At 52.1% G+C, this 18,656-nt stretch overlaps 1 protein-coding gene across 2 annotated transcripts in view; it reads left to right on the top strand.

The window, feature by feature from the left end:
* IGSF21 (immunoglobin superfamily member 21) overlaps nucleotides 1–18,656 on the top strand; it is a 299,719-nt gene that overhangs the window by 109,028 nt on the left and 172,035 nt on the right. The gene's annotated exons all lie outside the window — the stretch shown is intronic.

Raw genomic sequence — 18,656 nt, 5'->3', positions numbered from 1 at the left:
TCTGCTCACCTGATCCCCCTGCAGCAAGGAGACTCAGCGCCCGACATTCCACGTCCCGGTCCTGGGTCACGCCCTGTCGTCTGAAAACCACCGGTCTATTCTGTGCTTAAATTCCCATGTGTAACACGACGGGAGCAGCACCCTGCCTCTCAGAGGGGCTGAGAGAATAAGCAGGAGAAGGAGCACTCGGCTAGACGAGTTCCTGACACTGGAGCGTGGCCAGAGGAATTTCTCTAGTTCTACGGTGGCGTAGACGAGGGAAGAATCGGGCTTGGGTTCTAGACCCATTTTGCTCTGGAGCGATGGGCAAGCTACTAAAACGTCTTACTCCTCCGCTTCCTGGCCTAGAAACGGGAGTAAACAGCCCATGCTCACTCCCCAGAGCGCTGCTGAGAATACATTACTCAATAAGTCATGACGTGCTTTGAGATCTTTGGGCGAAAGGCATGACAAATGCAAAGGCTTATTATTATTTTAAGGACAGGGATTGCGGGTTTGTTTTGTGTTTGCACAGCGCTGAGGACAGTGGGGTCCCGGTCCTGCCTGAGGCTCATGGGTGGAAAGAATAATAACTAATAAATAGAAAATCGGGAGATTTTCGGTTGCTTTCAGAATCCAAACCAGACCCCCTTAAGCGGGCAGCGTGCTGATGTTTTCTAAAGCATTATCTTTCGCCACCTGGCAATTCTAACTCTGCCGCCGCCTGTATTTAATCGCTTCTGTTATCTGCAACAACAACAAAATGTGTAATCTCGCTCAGTCTGCCTCCAACATTTGTTAACCAATAGGCAAAGTTTTATCATGCATATCGGCCTGGCGTGGCCCTCTGTCCCCTGCCGTCCTGTCAGATAAGGCTCGAATGCATTCGCTGTTTCGTCCTGGCATTGTGCTGCTGCTCGGGACGGAGCCCCGATAGGCCAGATTGATCAGAAGTGGCTGGAACGGCCGTCGCGGATGGTTTGTAAACTGGAAGGGGAGCTGCGGGCTGGGTCTCTGCACGCGCAGGCAAGCGGCCCATGCCGAGTGCTGCCTTTTTCCTTCAGCAGTCTGTTTCCTTCAGAAATGATAACGGCCAAGTGAGGGAAAAGGTAAATCAATGAGACAGGCGGGAGACAGGCAGTCGAGGGAAGGAGCTGGCGGTAGGCCGATGGGTGGGGCCACGGATGGAGAGCTGCGTTCTGCGCCTTGTGCGGACACCGACCTGTCGTGTGGCCTTGAGCAAGTCACTTCCTGCCCCTGTTCCCCCTCCCATCCCTGGTCTAGTTGAGCTGCAAGGGTGGGGCTCAGAAAGGTATTTGGGTGCCTAACTCCCATTGGTTTCACGCCCTGTGTATCTCCCGCTCTTACTACATATGCACACCACCTAGCACAGTGCAGGCCCATTCTCAGCTGGGCCTTTCAGAGGCTGCCCTCGTACGAAGAATGACTAACTCTCCCACCATCGGTACAGTGGGAAGTATAATTCCCGGTGCAGGTTGACAGACCACACTAGCGGCCGTGAGGACACCCTAGCCAGAGCCTACATAGTATTCACTCCACTAGCTCCTGCCACTTGTGCTGCTGGGTTACTCTTCCATTCTTAGCATGCCAGCTCCGTCAGCCACAGTAGGAGATGCCAGCTTCAGCTCAGGTGTGGACGGACCCTTAGCTCTTCTCTACACTGCTGGTTTAGCCGGACCGGTGCATATAAGGCTGGGGAACAACTGGCTAAGTAGTAGTTCTGCAGAAAAGGGCCTGGGGATTCCAGTGGATGAGAAGCTGGATATGAGTCAACAGTGTGTCCTTGTAGCCAAAAGAGCTAATGGCATGATAGGGTGCATTAGGAGGAGCATTGCCAGCAGATCTAGAGAAGTGATTATTCCCCTTTATTCGGCACTGGCGAGGCTGCATCTGGAGTATTGTGTCCAGGGGCCCCCGCTATAGAAAGGATGTGAACGCATTGGAGAGGGTCCAGTGGAGGGTGACCAAAATTATTAGTATCAGAGGAGTAGCCGTGTTAGTCTGAATCAGGTAGTCTATAAGTCTATAAGGTGCCACAGGACTCCTCGCCGATTTTGCAAAATGATTAGGGGCTGGAGCACATGACCTGCGAGGAGAGGCTGAGGGATTTGGGTCTGTTTAGTCTGCAGAAGAGAAGAGTGAGGGGAGATTTGATAGCAGCCTTCAACTTCCTGAAGGGAGGTTCCAAAGAGGATGGAGAGAGGCTGTTCTCAGTAGTGGCAGAACAAGCAGCAACGGGCTCAAGTTACAGTGGGGGAGGTCTAGGTTGGATATTAGGGAAAAACTGTTTAACTAGGAGGATGGTGAAGCACTGGGCTGGGTTCCCTAGGGAGGGAGTGGAATCTCCATCCCTAGAGGTGTTTAAGTCCTGGCTTGACAAAGCCCTGGCTGGGTTGATTGAGTTGGGGTTGGTCCTGCTTTGGACAGGGGGCTGGACTTGATGACTCCTGAGGTCTCTTCCAGCTCTAGGATTCTATTATTCTATATTTGCAGCTGCTTTACAGGCTGAGTAAATGGCACCCAATTGCTGGTAGCAGCATTTCCTATATACGCTCGGGTGACTATGCCCCTGCAGACATCAGTGGACAAAGCCGTGTACTAGGCTTCTAAAGGTGCACTGGTCGAGTAAATCTAGGAACTGGCCCAGAACTTCCCTCTTCCTAGTAATCCCTAGCGCACATTAGGGATGTAAAATTTCAATTATTCAGCTAATTGAATAGTCGATGCCATTTTCATTGCCTATTCGATTAGCCAGTAAGGGCGCCTCTGCCTTCGAAGTGTCGCAACTGCCCTGGGATTGCTACACTTCAAAGGCGAAAACGTTGCGGGAAGCACGGGAGCAGCAGGGGAGTCCCCAGCTGACCCCAGGCTCTATGCGGTGCTGCGTTTGCTTATCGGATAGTCGTTCACATCCCTAGAGAGTATAGAACACGCCACACCAGTAGGTGCCAAAGAGCTTTCTGAAAGAGATCAGTGTTATGACCTCCATCTTACAGAAGGGGAAATCAAGGCAAAGTGATTGTCCAAGGTCACCCTGCCTGGCCAGTGGCAGACCTGAGAAACCAGGTCTCCTGAGTCTGAGTCCAGTGCTGTAGCTGCAGAAGCCCACTGGTTCCCATAGTATCCTTTCCCGCAAAGTAATGAAACCCCCCTACTCTGGGTACAGCCAGTCAGGAGAGAAACTTAAAGCGGCGATGAGCAGTCTAGGTTTGTCGGTGGGACACATGAGTGGCCCTTCTTCATCTCAGCAGGCCTCAAGATTGTTGTAACCAGGACGGTCTCCCAGTCTAGGGTTGTTTTGCTCACTGCACCTGCGTACCTAGAATTTGCAGGCTTTGCCAATTGAACCGTGGCACTGTGATTTGACACAGGGAGCGCACGGCTCTCACAGTCACTGTTGTGTGTAATCAGCATCCACCTCCCTTCACGTGCCCTGGCTTTGTGTGTGTCACTTTAGTAATGTCATCGGGGGGGAAAAAATGATGCAGATGGAAAATAGTGGAATCTGGTAACTCTGCGTGTGAGCCACAGTAAACCAAATGTCTCGCGGGCCACACATAGAAATCTGATGGGCTGCATGTGGCCTGAGGGCTGCAGGTTGCCCACCATGGACTTAAAGCACCACAATTTAGCAAATCTGGTTTTTTAGAGCTGGTTGGAAGTTGCCTGTTGGATCATTTCGATCGTGGATTTTGCAGTATTTTTTCGATCATCATTATGAAGGCTCCTCTTGGCTACGCGTGTGCTTTGTTACTCCTCCAGCTCTGCTCTGGATTTCTTCCGCAAGTCGGGCGAGTTCTGACCGTGACGGGCTGAGAGAGAGAGCGAGCAAGCGCATAGCTCCGAGACCCACGCCGCGCGCACGCTGATTCATGCAAAGCCAACCGAGCAGACAAGGGGAGGCCGTTCCGCTGGTGGAATTTTACAGCACGTGTTTACGGCCGAGGCAGCGGGAAAAGCAAGGAAATGAATCTCTTCAGCGCTAATCTCCATTTCACACTCTTGTGCTGCTACGCTGGAAGAGACTTGTTTTACTTTGGTTTATTGCAACAGATACACAGAGTGGGTCTATTTTGTGGTGGTGGGGTTTTTTTCCCATCGTCCATCTGAGATGAGGCCAAAATGCCTGAAGAGGCATGGAGAAAATTGCTCATGGGTAGGGAGGTAACTTGGCAAACATCTGCAGAGAGAGTGGGGTTGGAATTGTGTGTTCATTAGCTGCATCAGCTTTCTGATCGCTCTTGCCATCCATTCTTGTCTACTCAATTGTCAATGGCCATACCTTTCCATCTATCAGTCTAGGGACGTATCTGACCCTCATTGTGATATTTAAATCATTACTAGCCTATTTCTGTAGGCCTTGAGTTTGCATCATCTGCTTGTCTACACGGTCCCTTTCTCACAATTTTCCCCTTCTCCGTGGGCTCTTGGCTTCCTTGCTTAAATATAATTAAAACTATTAGAAATAGAACATCACGCTGTGGCTCTTAATTATAATGCATAACCTTGCTTAAAATGTTTTGCCTCTCCAAGGAACTTTGCAAACTAGCTGGTCTATTTTAGGTATTTCTGAAGATCCCATCATCTCTTCTCTAAAAGCCCAGGTTTATCAATCAGTCTTTGCAGCACCCTCCCCATTTTATAGAGGGGAAATTGAGGGACAGGGAGGCTGACTTTCAGTCTGTTTTTCAGTCCCAAATTTCAGGCTGGAAGCCAGGCTCCCAACAACAGTGGAATCCCAAATCAGTTGCTACATGAACAGGTGGGCCTTGGGGGGGCTTGCTAAGAGAGTATCTGAGCCTGGTTTCAGTCTGAGATCTGCCTAGGTTTACAGCTCCTTGCTTAAACCACTAGGCCATGCTGCCTTTCTTTTGCAGTCTGAATATATGTGTAGTATGTAGCTGTGGGGAATAGTATGCATTGATTATGGATATGTACAACAACATGTTTTACAAATACAGTTTTAACCTCTCTAGTCCAAAACCTTCTGGTCCAGAAACATCCATGGTCCAGAATGATTTTAGTTAGCTGGATGTCCATTTTCATGGGTGTGTCCAAGTTTCTCGCGGTCCCATAAAGTTTGGTTACAATCATCAGTCCTCGTTCTCAGTGTTCTGCGCTGTTACTTAGCTCTAATTTGCCCCTAAATATCCTCTAACAGCCCTGTCAGCAGTGGAAGTTTGGATAATACAGCTAGATAATACTGATCTCCCGTGGTCCAGAAAATTCTCTTGTTCAGAACCAGTCAGGTCCCAAGGGTGCCGGACAAGAGCGGTTCAACCTGTACCATAAGGATGGTGTTCTATCTCAGGGCTTTGCTGGTGACAAACACCTTCCAGGAATAAAGAATGAAATCGATTTGCCCAGTAAGTTCTGCACTGCAGCTTGGGTCTCTACCACTCTTGTTCTTTTCCAGTCCTCTTCACCTTCTCTGCTTGACACTGCCTTTTGGAGAACTATTGATATTTCTCATAGCACATATCTGGTGCTATCTCAGTGCCACGTTCTCACAGCGATACATTGGTTATAAACAGCCATTAAAAAAAAAAAGCTCTTTGCAGTCTTTCGTGTGTGCTAAAGAGGTACAATCTGCACTCTGACTGTCTAGTGGTAAATTGGTATCAATATACTTTGCCAGCAAGTTAAGGAAGTATGGATTGGATGAATGGAATGTAAGGTGGCTAGAAAGCTGGCTAGGCTGTTTGGCTCAATGGGTAGTGATCAACGGATTGACGTCTGGCTGGTGGTCGGTTTCAAGCGAAATGCGCCAACGGTCAGTTTTAGGGCTGGTTTTGTTCCACATCTTTATTAACATATTAAATATTAAATATATTTTGTTCAACATCTTGGTAATCCGAAGAAGTGGGCTGTGCTCACGAAAGCTCATGAGACCATCGACATGTTTTGTTAGTCTTTAAGGTGCTACTAGACTATTTGTTGTTTAAGTTTTTCCTGTTACAGACTAACTCGGCTACCTCTCTGAATCTCGATTAATGACCTGAATGAGGAGACGGATTGCACCCTCAGCAAGTTTGCAGAAGACACTAAGCTAGGAGGAGAGGTAGATACGTTGGAGGGTAGGGATAGGGTCCAGAGTAACCTAGTAAAATTGGAGGATTGGGCCAAAAGAAATCTGATGAGGTTCAACAAGGACAAGTGCAGAGTCCTGCACTTAGGACAGAAGAAACTCAAGCATTGTTACAGGCTGGGGACTGACTAGCTAAGCAGCAGTTCAGCAGAAAGACGTGGGGATTGCAGTGTGTCCTTGTAGCCAAGAAGACTAATGGCATATTAGGTTGCATTAGGAGTAACATTGCCAGCAGATCTAGAGAAGTGATTATTCCCCTTTATTCGGCACCGGTGAGGCCACATCTGCAGTATTGCATCCAATTCTGGGCTCCCCATTACAGAAGGGATGTGGACGTGTTGGAGAAAGTCCAGCAGCAGACAACAAAAATGATGAGGGGGCTGGAGCACATGACCTACGAGGAGAGGCTGAGGGATTTGGTCTTGTTTAGTCTGCAGAAGAGAAGAGCGAGGGGGGATTTGAGAGCAGCTTGCAACTTCCCGAAGGGAGATTCCAAAGAGGATGGAGAGAGGCTGTTCACAGCACTGACATGGCAGAACAAGGAGCAGTGGGGGAGATCTAGATTGGATATTAGGAAAAACTCTTTCCCTAGGAGGGTGGGGAAGCCCTGGGCTGGGTTCCCTAGGGAGGGGGTGGAATCTCCCTCCCTAGAGGGTTATAAATCCCAGCTTGACAAAGCCCTGGCTGGAATGATTGAGTTGGGTTGGTCCTGCTTTTAGCAGGGGGTTGGACTGGATCTCCTGAGGTCTCTTCCAGCCCTGAGATTCTGTGATTCTGTGTTTCTAAGACACTAGCCTGGCCCTCCCTGACGGGGTCTGCGAGACTGAACGCAATAAGATCATGACTCCCAACGTGATCCCCTTGTGTGTTTAGGCTGTCAGTTCTCTGGGGCAGCAGCGATCCCATACTAGGTGCTGCACATACATGCAGTGCAATGGGGCCTGCTCTCATCTGGCGCCTCGGGGTGCTGCCATCATCTATCTACTAACAAACTGAGACATGGGGAGGGGAAGCTCATCTCACTTCCAGGTCAGAGCTGGGGAGAGGAGACTCAGCAGAGCGGTTGGAGCACTGGCTTGGAGGACCAATGTTCCCTTCCCTGTTCTGCCACAGACTTCCTGTGTGACCAAGCAACTTGGCCATGTCCTTTAGCCTCTCCGTGCCTCAGTTTCCTACCCGTGAAACACACAGGGATGTTGGGAGGATAAAATCTGCAAGATGCTCGGCTGCTACGTCGATGGGGCCAGACAAGCATCTTGGATAGATAGCTAGAGCTTGCCAGGAGCAGCAGAGGGAAGCTGCCTGCTCTTTAGCTAAAGAAAGACTCTGGTTTCCAGGGCTGTCAATCTAACCTTTTTCACCAGCCCTAGGAACTACAAAAAAAATGAAATGAAATCAGGCGACCTCGTGACCTCTTCTCGGCAATGTTCCCGCAATCTGTTTGCAGCAATCGATGGGAGGAAGTTAGATGGGAAAACGACGCGGAATAAAATAGCCATCCAGTGACAAGCCAAGTATTTTATAACTGCTCGAATGCAGTGCTCGGATGCCTGGCTCTGGCGTGGGCTCATTTAATAAAGCATTAAGAGGACGCAGGGATGGCAGGGCCCCCTCCAGCAGGGAGGGAGGCTCCCACCTGATGGCTGCTGGGGACGGGGAGAAGGGGAATGATAAACACGGCTCACTGTCTTCTCGAACTCGAAGCCAAGGAATTAGCATATGAACGGCCCGACTGGGTCAGGCCAAAGGTCCATCTAGTCCAGGATATTGTTGTCCAACAGTGGCCCATGCCAGGTGCCCCATAGGGAGTGAACAGAGCAGGGAATCTTCACGTGACCCTCCCCTGTCGCTCTTTCCCCGCTGCTGGCAAGTCCATCCCTGGCGCCGTCAGCTGATGCTGGCTGCAGCGTGCGAGCCAGGGGAGGGACGGCTTCGTTCCAGCCCAGCTTGGCACTCGAGAGAGGTTGCCCCGTCAGCAGTAGTGCCTGCAGCTTTGATCCCCCGGGGGTGGACGCTGCGCCCAGCTCTGGGCATCACGGCCTGGAGCCCTACCTAGGTGTGGCCTGGGCGCCGTCCCCACCTTTCCCGATGGAGGAGCTGCAGGGCCAGACCAGAGCAGGTGGTGGTGTGACCCCCCCCCACCATGTCCAGAGTGGGGAACGGGGCCCTAGCCCCCGGACGGGAGCCACAGGGGTGGCTGCTGTGGGGGTGAGTTCTGCCTTCTAGGTGGTGCTGTTTCACATTAGCAAAGAACACGGGGCTGTAGAATCGCCATAAGGGATGAGACTCATGGCCCATACAGGGCTGGATTAAGGGGGCGGGCGCTAGCCGGGCAGCTGCCCGGGGCGCCAACCTACGGGGGGGCACCTGATGGCAGCTGTAAGGCCACGCGGCACCCCTTAGAGCTGCAATCAGGTGCCACGCGCCTGATTGCAGCTGTAAGGTGCGCAGTACACTGTGGGGCGGGGCCACACATGTGCCGTGCGCCCGGAGGCGGAGCTGCACATACGTCGCACGCCTGCTGCCCTGGGCGCAGGAATGGCTCAAGCCGGCACTGGGTCCATCTTGCCTCTCACGATGCCCAGGACGAATGGGTCCAAAAGAGAACCCCTCTTGTCTACCAACATGTCTCTCCCGGCGTTGCCTCTGCTCCCAAGCCGGCCCCAGGAAAAGAGACTTCCGCCCCCTCCCACAGACTAAGCGAAGGCTTCCCCTTCTCATGCAGCAACTCTCTGCATTGCCAGCAAGTCACCCTGGCAGCTGCGGCAAGAGCAGACCAAGGGAAATGGGATTTCAAGGAATAAGATGATTGCTCTGTGTATCCATAATGTGTTTTCCCCAAGGTGCGCTTGCACAGCTGTTAGATCCACCCCCTCCCTCTCCTCGTGCGCAGCTTGGGCAGGCAATGTTCATTTTTTAAATGTCTCTTGCCTCCTGCCCTGCAACCTTCTGGAACCTAGAAACACTTCTCTGGCAGGCGCATGCGATCAGCTGGGAGGGGGTGAGATAAATGGCAGGGAAGTTGTCTCCGGAAAGGAACGGATAGGGGACAGGAGCCCTTGGGCACATAGCTGGCGTGTTGATATCTAGGCTTGAAAGTTGGTAAATGTCGGTGAATGTTGATTCCACCGTACACAGACAGCTGAAAAACCGTTCCCAGCAGCCTTTGGGCCACTGTTTGAAATGTGCTCTCCTGCCAGCAGAAATACCTGCGTTATAAACACTATGGGACTGTGACATAGTGTTGGTACCTTGCTGATTGCTAGGCTGGGGCTGTGGGTGACCTCTACTGGCTGCTGTCTGGCCCAGCAGGACAGGGGATGAGTCATTATGCAATGGGCACCCAACCTGTCCGACCAGTTGCCTTCCAGGGCGGGAGAGAAAGGAAGGAGGGGGAGGTCAGCCCCTGCCTGGGGGGCAGGGCTGGAAGAGGTTTTTAGTTTCTGTCTGGTATCATGGAGGAAGCAGCCTAAGCAATGGGCTGGGATTTAGGGGCCCAGTCTCCCTCATCTCAAGGGGGGCTGAGGCATCCTAGGCCTGCCCTGTAACTGGATTACATCTGTGCTATGCTGTATCCTGGAGAAGCAATAAACCTCTATTCTACTGGCTGGTGGAGGGTGTTCGTGCCACTACGGGGGTGCAGGAGGCGGGGGAACCCCAATGCGCCGCCACAGGGGCATGCTCAGGAATGCGAGGAGCAGGGTGAGAGGATGACCTGAGAGCCCAGGGAAAGGTTAATCCAGGCAGTCCCTGCTGCGTCCAATTGCTGCTTCCCTGGAGCTCCGAGATGGTTCTGGCCACGCGTGAAGGATGGGTTTCCAACAGCCCTTTCCTGCTTGGAGCAGTGCTGCAATTGCTTAGTTGTAACGATATGTATTACAATAGGCGTGGCGTAGCCACCCCAGCAGTGCACAGAGGGAATGTCCTTGCCCCGTGGTCATGGGATTTATCTACCCGAGCCAGCGGCGACCCAGTTGCTCAGGAGATGCTCTACTTGCCTGACGACGTGAATACACGCAGAATCAAAAGCCTTTTGGCTACCGGGTACCAGCGGCTTCCAGGACTGTTTCATTTGATCTCAACTGTAGGCTAACCACATGGTCATTGCAGGGCCTTGGCCTCCGCAGCTGGAGTGCAGGGCCAGATGTGCAAAGGTATTTAGGAGCCAAATGACGCAGACAGGAATCTAGAGGGATTTTCAGCAGTGCCCAGGTGACTCGTTTTCCCTGGAATCCGCGCACCCACGTTAAATGTCCTCCACGTCTCTTGGCTGTCTGGATCTTAAAGGGTTCTGAATAGCACAAGGTGCCTGCGCTCTGAAAATCAGGGCTCTCCAACCACGCACCCCAAAATTAGTCCCTTTTGGAAATGGAGACCAGGCAGCTTAGCGGACAAAAGAGAATGAGATGCAAGGCTGGGTCCCAGTCCCTCTCTGATAACAGCTACCAAAGAGGAAAAGCCAGGGTGGGACAGGAAAAGGGACTTAGGGAAGACGAGAGGCACCTGAGAGCAGGGAACAGCAGCGCACCGCCGGCGGATCCGCAGCGTGGCTCCGTGAAGCGTTCCAGGAGCGTTGAACATCAAAGCAGAGATTTATCTCCAATCCGCTCCCCGTGTGGCGGTCTCTAATTCTTAAATATCACTGGTTATTTTACTAAACGTCTCCTAATAGGAGCGCCATAAATGTTGTCACAGATAGAGGAGGGAGAGTGATGGAGGTATTCAGAATAATGAAGCGTGGAGTTAAGACGGATCAGACAGTCGTCTGCTCACCCAGCCACATGCTGCCAGGCTGTGGGAGGGGAGGGAGCCAGCCGGGGGCCGCTCTTTGGGTGCGCAGGTAGAGCTGATGAAACGGGGGTTGCATCTTTGCACACCCACTAATGAATCTGCGGGATTCACTCCCACGAGGAGCAGAGCGGAGCAATTGAGAGGGCTTGAATGTGGCTCTGGAGACTGGGATAATCAATGTGATTCCAACCACTTTGCTGAGAAGGTTAGTTCCTGGTGGAAAGGGGGGGCATAGGCTTCATGCTTCAGGACATGGAGGCTTGTGGGGGGTCAGGATGGGAGTTCCCTATTTCCCCCATACCTCTGATTGAGACTGAGAGTCTGTGTGTGAGAGCGCGGGTACTGCCTTCTCCTGAGGCCTCTGCAGCTACATTCGAGGAACAGCAGCAGGGGGTGGTGCTAGTCCGGGACTTGGAAGACTCAGATTTGAGTCCAGGCTCCGACTCAGGCTTCTGGTGTATTCTCGGGGGAGTTCCTTAGGGCTTGTTTTCACTGCTAGCCCCCTGTGGGTCTTACCTTGGTTGGAGCATCTCGTTGGAAAAGCACTGGGTAGCTGGCGTGTGCTAGTGTCCTCACTGGGTAGCTGGCGTGTGCTAGTGTCCTCACTGGGTAGCTGGCGTGTGCTAGTGTCCTCACTGGGTAGCTGGCGTGTGCTAGTGACCCGAAGGTAACCAGCGCCGCTTTCCCAGCAGCCCAGTGTCTCCCAAGGCCTCCGGCCATGTCTACGCTGACAGGAAAAACCTGCAGTGCCCAGTCTCAGAGCCCTGGTCACTGGCACTTGGGCGTCAGGGCTAGCAGTAGCCATGTAGACATCTGGGATGTAGAATAGGGTTGCCAGGTGTCTGGTTTTCACCTGGACAGTTCAGTATTCGGGTCCCCCATCCGGTAAAAAAACCCAGAAAATACTGGACTTTTTTTTTTCGCTCAACAACTTTGGTTCCCCCCCCCCTTCTTTTATTTTTTTTTTCTCTCAACCAACTTTGCCATGTTTGGGATTTGTGTTGAAAGCATCTGGCAAGCCTAGCTCTGAAACCCAGCCTGGGAGATAGGCCCCAGCCCAGATGTCTCCACTGCTGTGGTTAGCCTGAGCCCCGTGAACCCAAGTCGACTGACCTCCCCCCACCCTCCCCATCTGAGCCTCCCTGCAGCGAGGTGTGTTCACAATTCCCCAACGGCGTTTAGATACTTAAGGGGCTGGAGAGCATGACCTACGAGGAGAGGCTGAGGGATTTGGGTTTGTTTAGTCTGCAGAAGAGAAGAGTGAGGGGGGATTTGAGAGCAGCCTTCAACTTCCTGAAGGGGGGTTCCAAAGAGGGTGGAGAGAGGCTGTTCTCAGTACAGACAGATGGCAGAACAAGGAGCAATGGTCTCAAGTTGCAGTGGGGAGGTCCAGGTTGGATATTAGGAAAAACTATTTCTCTAGGAGGGCGGTGAAGCACTGGGATGGGTTCCCTAGGGAGAGGGTGGAATCTCCATCCCTAGAGGTGTTTAAATCTCGGATTGACAAAGCCCTGGCTGGGTTGATTGAGTTGGGTTGGTCCTGCTTTGGGCAGGGGGCTGGACTCGATGACTCCTGAGGTCTCTTCCAGCTCTATGATTCTATGATGCTATGCTGCTAAGATACTAACCCGGCCCTCCCTGGCGGGGGCTGCGAGGCTGAACGCAATAAGAGGGCAAGGTGCTCAGACACAGCAGTGCTGGGACCATCTCAGAGTAGTGGCGCAGCGTAAGCCTGAGGAAAGTGCTTTGCGATCATCGGGAGGTTCCCAAGGCTGCTGAGATTCTTGTTCTGCTGAGCATCGGCTATGAGCAGGGGTGACGTTCCCCCGCCCCCAGCCCTGCCGTGTACCAGTGCCTCTTCGTTGCCTTTATCTCGAGTGCGTCGCAGACGTGTCCGCAGATATTGTCACAGCCTGGCGATGAAATCTCACCCTCAGCCAGTGTATGGGCTGGGGGTGTTGGACGTACCGGGCAGCGTTACACAAGAGCCCTTTTCGATTGGCTGTCAGAGCAGGTCATTCAGCCGATTCGCTAGTGTTAGCGCCATTTTACAAATAGGGAAACTGAGGCACGGAGGGAGCCGACACGCCTGCCGTACGTCCTTAACAAGAGCCACATACTTGAGGTGTGATGGGTTGGCCAACCAACACCGGAGGCAGCGAAAGTCGGGAGCTGCTGCTGGAAAAATTGGCTGAAGATCCCAGAGCATATCTCTGGCAGAGTCAGGACGAGAACCCAACCCAGCTGGCTCCCAGGGTATTGCATCATTCCAAGCAAGACCTCCATCTCATCATCAAACCCTGGTGCAGCACAATGGAAGTGAATTGTGCCTCCTTTTACAGCTTCCTAGGGAAACAATGGGACTCTTAACCCCATGACCTGAGCGTCTCCAGCATACTATGGGGGCAGCAGGAGTTCGGGGGGTGCAGAGGGCTGGGAAGCAATTCCAAATACACCGGTCTTCCCTGTGTCCAGCTGAAACCTCTCAGCTTGATTCCCACTGCCCGTTGGAATGGTGAGGAAACTCAGAGGAGGCTCGCGTGAGAGCCGCGCTTTGAAGTCCTGGGAGCCGGGTGTGGTTTTCTAGTAGCCTTGGGCTACCTGTGCCACTGTTAGTGGTCCTGAACAATCCCAGGTGCTCTGCAGTGTTTTGAAAAGCAAGGAGACCGCTGTGTAACTGTTGCACAAGGCGCTCCTTAGCAAAGCGCAGGGAGGGTGTCGTGGGAGCCTCTGGATTTTTTTTTTCCATCCCTTGGCAGATGGCTTGTTTGATCTGGAAGATTTTGCTGTCAGGGCCAATTAGAAGCAGCTGGTAAACACAGGCCTGTCTGCTCCCTTACCCCCCAGCCTCACGGCTCTTCTTCCCTGGCTGGCGGGAAGGCATGGCTGCAGACTCGGAAGAAGAAAGCGCCTGTTTGTAGTCCCTAGGCACCGATTAATTTCAAAGGTGGGCTTTTGTTTGTTCTTTGAGTGTTTTGTTAACCCCTTCGGCGTCTCCGTGGTTGGAAGGCTAAGCAGATCGGCTCCTGCCATTTCCATTATGCTTCCATGTGTCTTACTTGGCTTCATTCCTTTGGCAATGCATTTGAATACGCCTCTTGTGATAGGAGTGCATGTAGGTGGGTGAGTTCCACCCCTGATGACACCCATGGAGACCATGTGGTAGCTCTCTCCCCTGCCTGTGTTCTAGTGAGGGATACTCCTTTATGAATGTGCCTGGATATTATTCATTTGGTAGCTGTCAATTTAATGTTTTAACGCTGGAATATGCAACCTGTGGAACTCACTGCTACATGAAGTGAAGAGCTCAGATTCTAGACCAAGGGGAACTGCACCTGAGGGCCCATCAGTGAAGAGAAAATGGAACGAGGCTTCCATTTCTCGTGCTTTCACCGCACTAGTTGTTAATGAGGGCCAGGAAGACGTTTGCATTATGTCTTGCAGCATGGTGTGCAGTGAATGTATTTCTCTGCAGCTGTCTGTGTTGGTCATTGCTAGAGGCAAGACACCAGTCCTGGTAAATCAATAATACATTGTCACTTATCCAGCTGGGGATTAGATGGATGGTCGGTTTGCTCAGGAATAACTATGCCTGATGGGTTCCTTACAGTGAAAGGAGCCAGGTGGGAAAATTGAGGGGACTTAAGAGACTCCAGAGAGCTGGAGGTGAACAGCTGGCTTTGAAGCTTGCTCAAGAATTGCCTGTGCTTATTCTCCGTTGCTATCACCCAAGGGATCCACAGCTGCTAAAGAGCGTGGCTCCTGCGCCAGTGGTGGACTGATGCAGGCCAGGAGTTTTTTTGTTTGTTTGTTTCTATTAGTGGTGCACAAGCACTGGTGCATGTAAAAAAATTATTCCGCACGTGGATGAAAAAGAGTGAAAGGAACCTTGAGAGCAACGCCTGGGGATTCCCTCCATCTGGGCCTCTCTCACTGCCGGCCTCTCATCCCAGAGAAGCAAGGAGGGTGGGAGACATCTGGGGGGAAAGGGCCTGAGATGGTAGGTACAGGCTGGGGAGGGATCATGGGAAGCTGGACGCTCCAAAGCTCAAACTCAAGGAGGAGTGAGAATTTGAATCAGAAAATCCTCCAGTCCTGACTTGTAGCCCACGCCGCACCAGCATCTTCCTGGCCCTGGGCAGCTGCTGAGGCGGGTCTGCTCTCTGGGCCAGGGCACTCTGAAGAGGTTGTGCACTGGGCTGAGACTCAACCGCCCAGACTCATCCTGTGACCTGAAACCAGTGTGACCGCCCGGCCTCTCCCCTTCCCCTTGCTGAGCTAGGCTGGGTAGGAGAGCAGCTTGCGTGTCTCACGAGTCACCTAGAAGCAGGTGCTGCTTGGGCATTAGCCAGTCTCTGCTGGCTGCTGGGAGAGGAATCTGCTCTCCCCAGCACCAACCCGGGGACTCCAGAGCCACTGTCCCGTCACCCAGGAGGCCTTGCTGCTTCTTTCTCTCTGCTCTCGAGATTCGGCGTGTCTGCACGGAAAGAGGTGTGACGGGTCCATCTCTCTGCATGAAGCCGACAGCCCCTGCCCAGTACCTGAGCCTCCCGGTGCTGCTGTAACCGAAAGGCCTTGGGAGCCTTTTATCAAACACCTGCTCCCCGAGGCTGCGTCACTCACATGGGGTCACCTTTCCCAGCAATCCCCCTCTGAGTCACAATCTGGGGGGGTCATTAGTCCCGAGAGCCACCGTAAAGAACACGATGGCCTAAGCCAGCCTGATCCTGCCACCGGAAGATTGCCCCCTTGCACACTGGTCCTGTTGGCCTTACAGAGAGAGGGTCCCCTGCTTTTACTTTTCTCTTTAGGTCTGTTAGCATCGAGGTCTGACCGGGCGGGCAAAGATTAATTGTCCAAGTTGCTGGACAATCCAAAATACTCATCACTGGCCTCGCCCCCACCTCTGACAAACCTCCTGTGGAATGACGGCAGTGGGAGCAAAGCAACACCAGGTGCTTCTGAAGAGCTACACGTGTCCTAGAACTAGGTCTTGTCCTGCTTGCCCAGCTGCAAATCCATTGAACTTGGTGATGTAAAGGTGCAAGATCAGAATAAGATGCAATGGCTGATTTGCAAGGTGTTGATTGACACGCCAAGGATCAAACCAGCGGCTCTTCAAAGCAGCACAAAGCGATTTAAAGTTGGAGGGCTAGTATCTATGGTTTTTTTTTTCTGTTTTTACTGATTTAAAATGTTCACGGTTGCAAGAAATGTTGGGAGGGGCGAGACAATGGGGGAGATCATGAAGAGTCCTGCACTTGGGACGGAAGAATCCCAAGCATTGTTACAGGCTGGGGACCAACCAGCTAAGTAGCAGTTCTGCAGAAAAGGACCTGGGGGTTACAGTGGAGAAGCTGGATATGAGTCAACAGGGCGCCCTTGTAGCCAAGAAGGCTAATGGCATATTGGGGTGCATTAAGAGGAGCATTGCCAGCAGATCTAGAGAAGTGATTATTCCCCTTTATTTGGCTTTGGTGAGGCCACATGTGGAATATTGTGTCCAGTTCTGGGCCCCACACTATAGAAAGGATGTGGACGCATTGGAGAGGGTCCAGTGGAGAGTGACCAAAATGATTAGGGGGCTGGAGCACCTGACCAATGAGGAGAGACTGAGGGATTTGGGTTTGTTTATTCTGCAGAAGCGAAGAGGGAGGGGGGATTTGAGAGCAGCCTTCAACCATCTGGAGGGAGGTTCCAAAGAGGATGGAGAGAGGCTGTTCTCAGTGGTGACAGATGGCAGAACAAGGAGCAGTGGTCTCAAGTTGTGGCGGGAGAGGTCCAGGTTGGATATTAGGAAAAACTATTTCGCTAGGAGGGTGGTGAAGCACTGGAATGGGTTCCCTAGGGAAGTAGTGGAGTCTCCATCCCAAGAGATTTTTAAGTCTCGGCTTGACAGAGCCCTGGCTGGGTTGATTGAGTTGGGATTGGTCCTGCCTAGGGTAGGGGCTGGACTTGACGACCTTCTGAGGTCTCTTCCAGCTCTATGGTTCTATGAGATGCTGGAATTCAAAGAGTTAAAGCTTTCTAACCACTCAGACACAAATATTGCACATCATGTGTCCGAATATGCATCGCAAATATCCTGAACTCGAGCTTTTTTTAGTTCTGGAGTAGCATTTTTCTTTCTTTTCCTTTCTGTAGCTTTCAATTATTTCTGATGGAAATAATGTTGCTGTTTTCTCTGGCTTGGGTGTGTACGGTGAAATTGACGTTTCCTGACATTTCCAGATAAAAATCTTATCCTTCCAAGTCTACCTATAAAGCTGACTCAATTTGCGCTCCATAGCCTGGCTCGTAACCCGAATGCAGGAACATTCCCATTGTCTCTGTGAATGGGGCACCGCAATGAACGTATAACCCACGGGCTGACCCGGGGGGAGAGGACGGGGGCGGGGCGTGCTTCCAACTTGTGGAGCCATTTAAACCAGTGCAACGAGATGTAACATGCAGTGTCTCCTGATTTAATTGTGAATCATACAATGTCTGGTGCTTTACTTAAGGTCCCAGCTCTGGGCCTCGTGTGATTACATGAGCATCTCAGCTTTCAATTAAGAAAAAGTAACATGCTACAGGCAGTCCCTGGGTTACGTACAAGATAGGGACTGTAGGTTTGTTCTTAAGTTGAATTTGTATGTAAGTCGGAACTGGTACATATTGTAGGGGAAACTCTAGCCAAACATTTCTCCAGAGCTCAGTTTTATTCTCCCACACCACTTCCATCAGTCCTTTATTCTCAAGCTGAGGTGTCTGCTGAGAAAAGCCGCTCCGCGTCTCCCTGGTCTGCTCGGGGGGGGCACTAGCTTCGCGTCTCCCTGGTCTGCTTGGGGGAAGCAGCTAGTGCGGGGTTGCCTCACCCCGTTTGTAAGTAGGGATCCGATGTAAGTCGGATCCATGTAACCCGGGGACTGCCTGTACTTTGCTAGCCCGCCTGTTTGCCGAGGAATGCTTGTCACCAGGACCCGAGTGTCAGCCAGTGTCATGACTGGTACCGACTCGTGCTAGCTGAACATTTGGTGTGGCTGATGCAGAAAACACGATCCCCCTCGCTGTGGGTAAAGAGCAAATTATTGATGATTATCGTTTGTGTGTTCCGGGGCCTGCATCGCACCAGGCTTGCTGCAAACAGAGAATGAAAAAATGGCTGCTGCCGAAGGGGCTTGGGATCTAAAGAGGCAACAGATGGAGACAGATTAAGGTGGGGGAAGTATACAAGGGAACAGAGAGAGGCTATTGGCTGGCATGATAGGCTGTGGTCTCTGCACAACAGCAGCCGTGTTTCACACTTGCTGCATGGGTGTAATTGACAGAGGGGAGGCCGGCTCAGTGATTTTCCTGTGTCTGCAGGAGGAGGAGAGGAGTGACGAGGATGGGGGCACTTCTGTCCCAACTTGGGACCAGATTTCCAGCTCCCGTAGTAGGAATGTTAATTATCGGTTAATTGAACAGCCAATTAACCTCATGAATTCTTATCGGTTACTTGACTATTCTATAGTCCGGGGAGGGGTGAGACCAGTGTGCTCCGGCCCCATTCCCGTGGAGCCCCCTGACACTCTGCACTGCTGCCTCTCTATCAGAGGCAGCAGCGCAAGGTTCCAGGCGGGAGCTGGTCTGCGAGGGGAGCCAGTTGAAAAACCAGCTCCCCTGATGGACCAGCTGCCTGTTGCCCTGTGTGGATGTCTCTAATACAGAGGCAGCAGTGTGGGGTGGCAGCAGCCCCTGTCTGGCGTTGGGGGTCTGAGCTCCTGGATCTGGCGCGAGCTGGAACTGAGCCAGG

This window comes from Pelodiscus sinensis, chromosome 24 (assembly GCF_052426305.1).
Source record: "Pelodiscus sinensis isolate ZL-2025 chromosome 24, ASM5242630v1, whole genome shotgun sequence".
Taxonomy (NCBI): domain Eukaryota; kingdom Metazoa; phylum Chordata; order Testudines; family Trionychidae; genus Pelodiscus; species Pelodiscus sinensis.
Note: the sequence above shows the minus strand (reverse complement) of the source record. Positions and strands in the feature narration are given on the sequence as shown.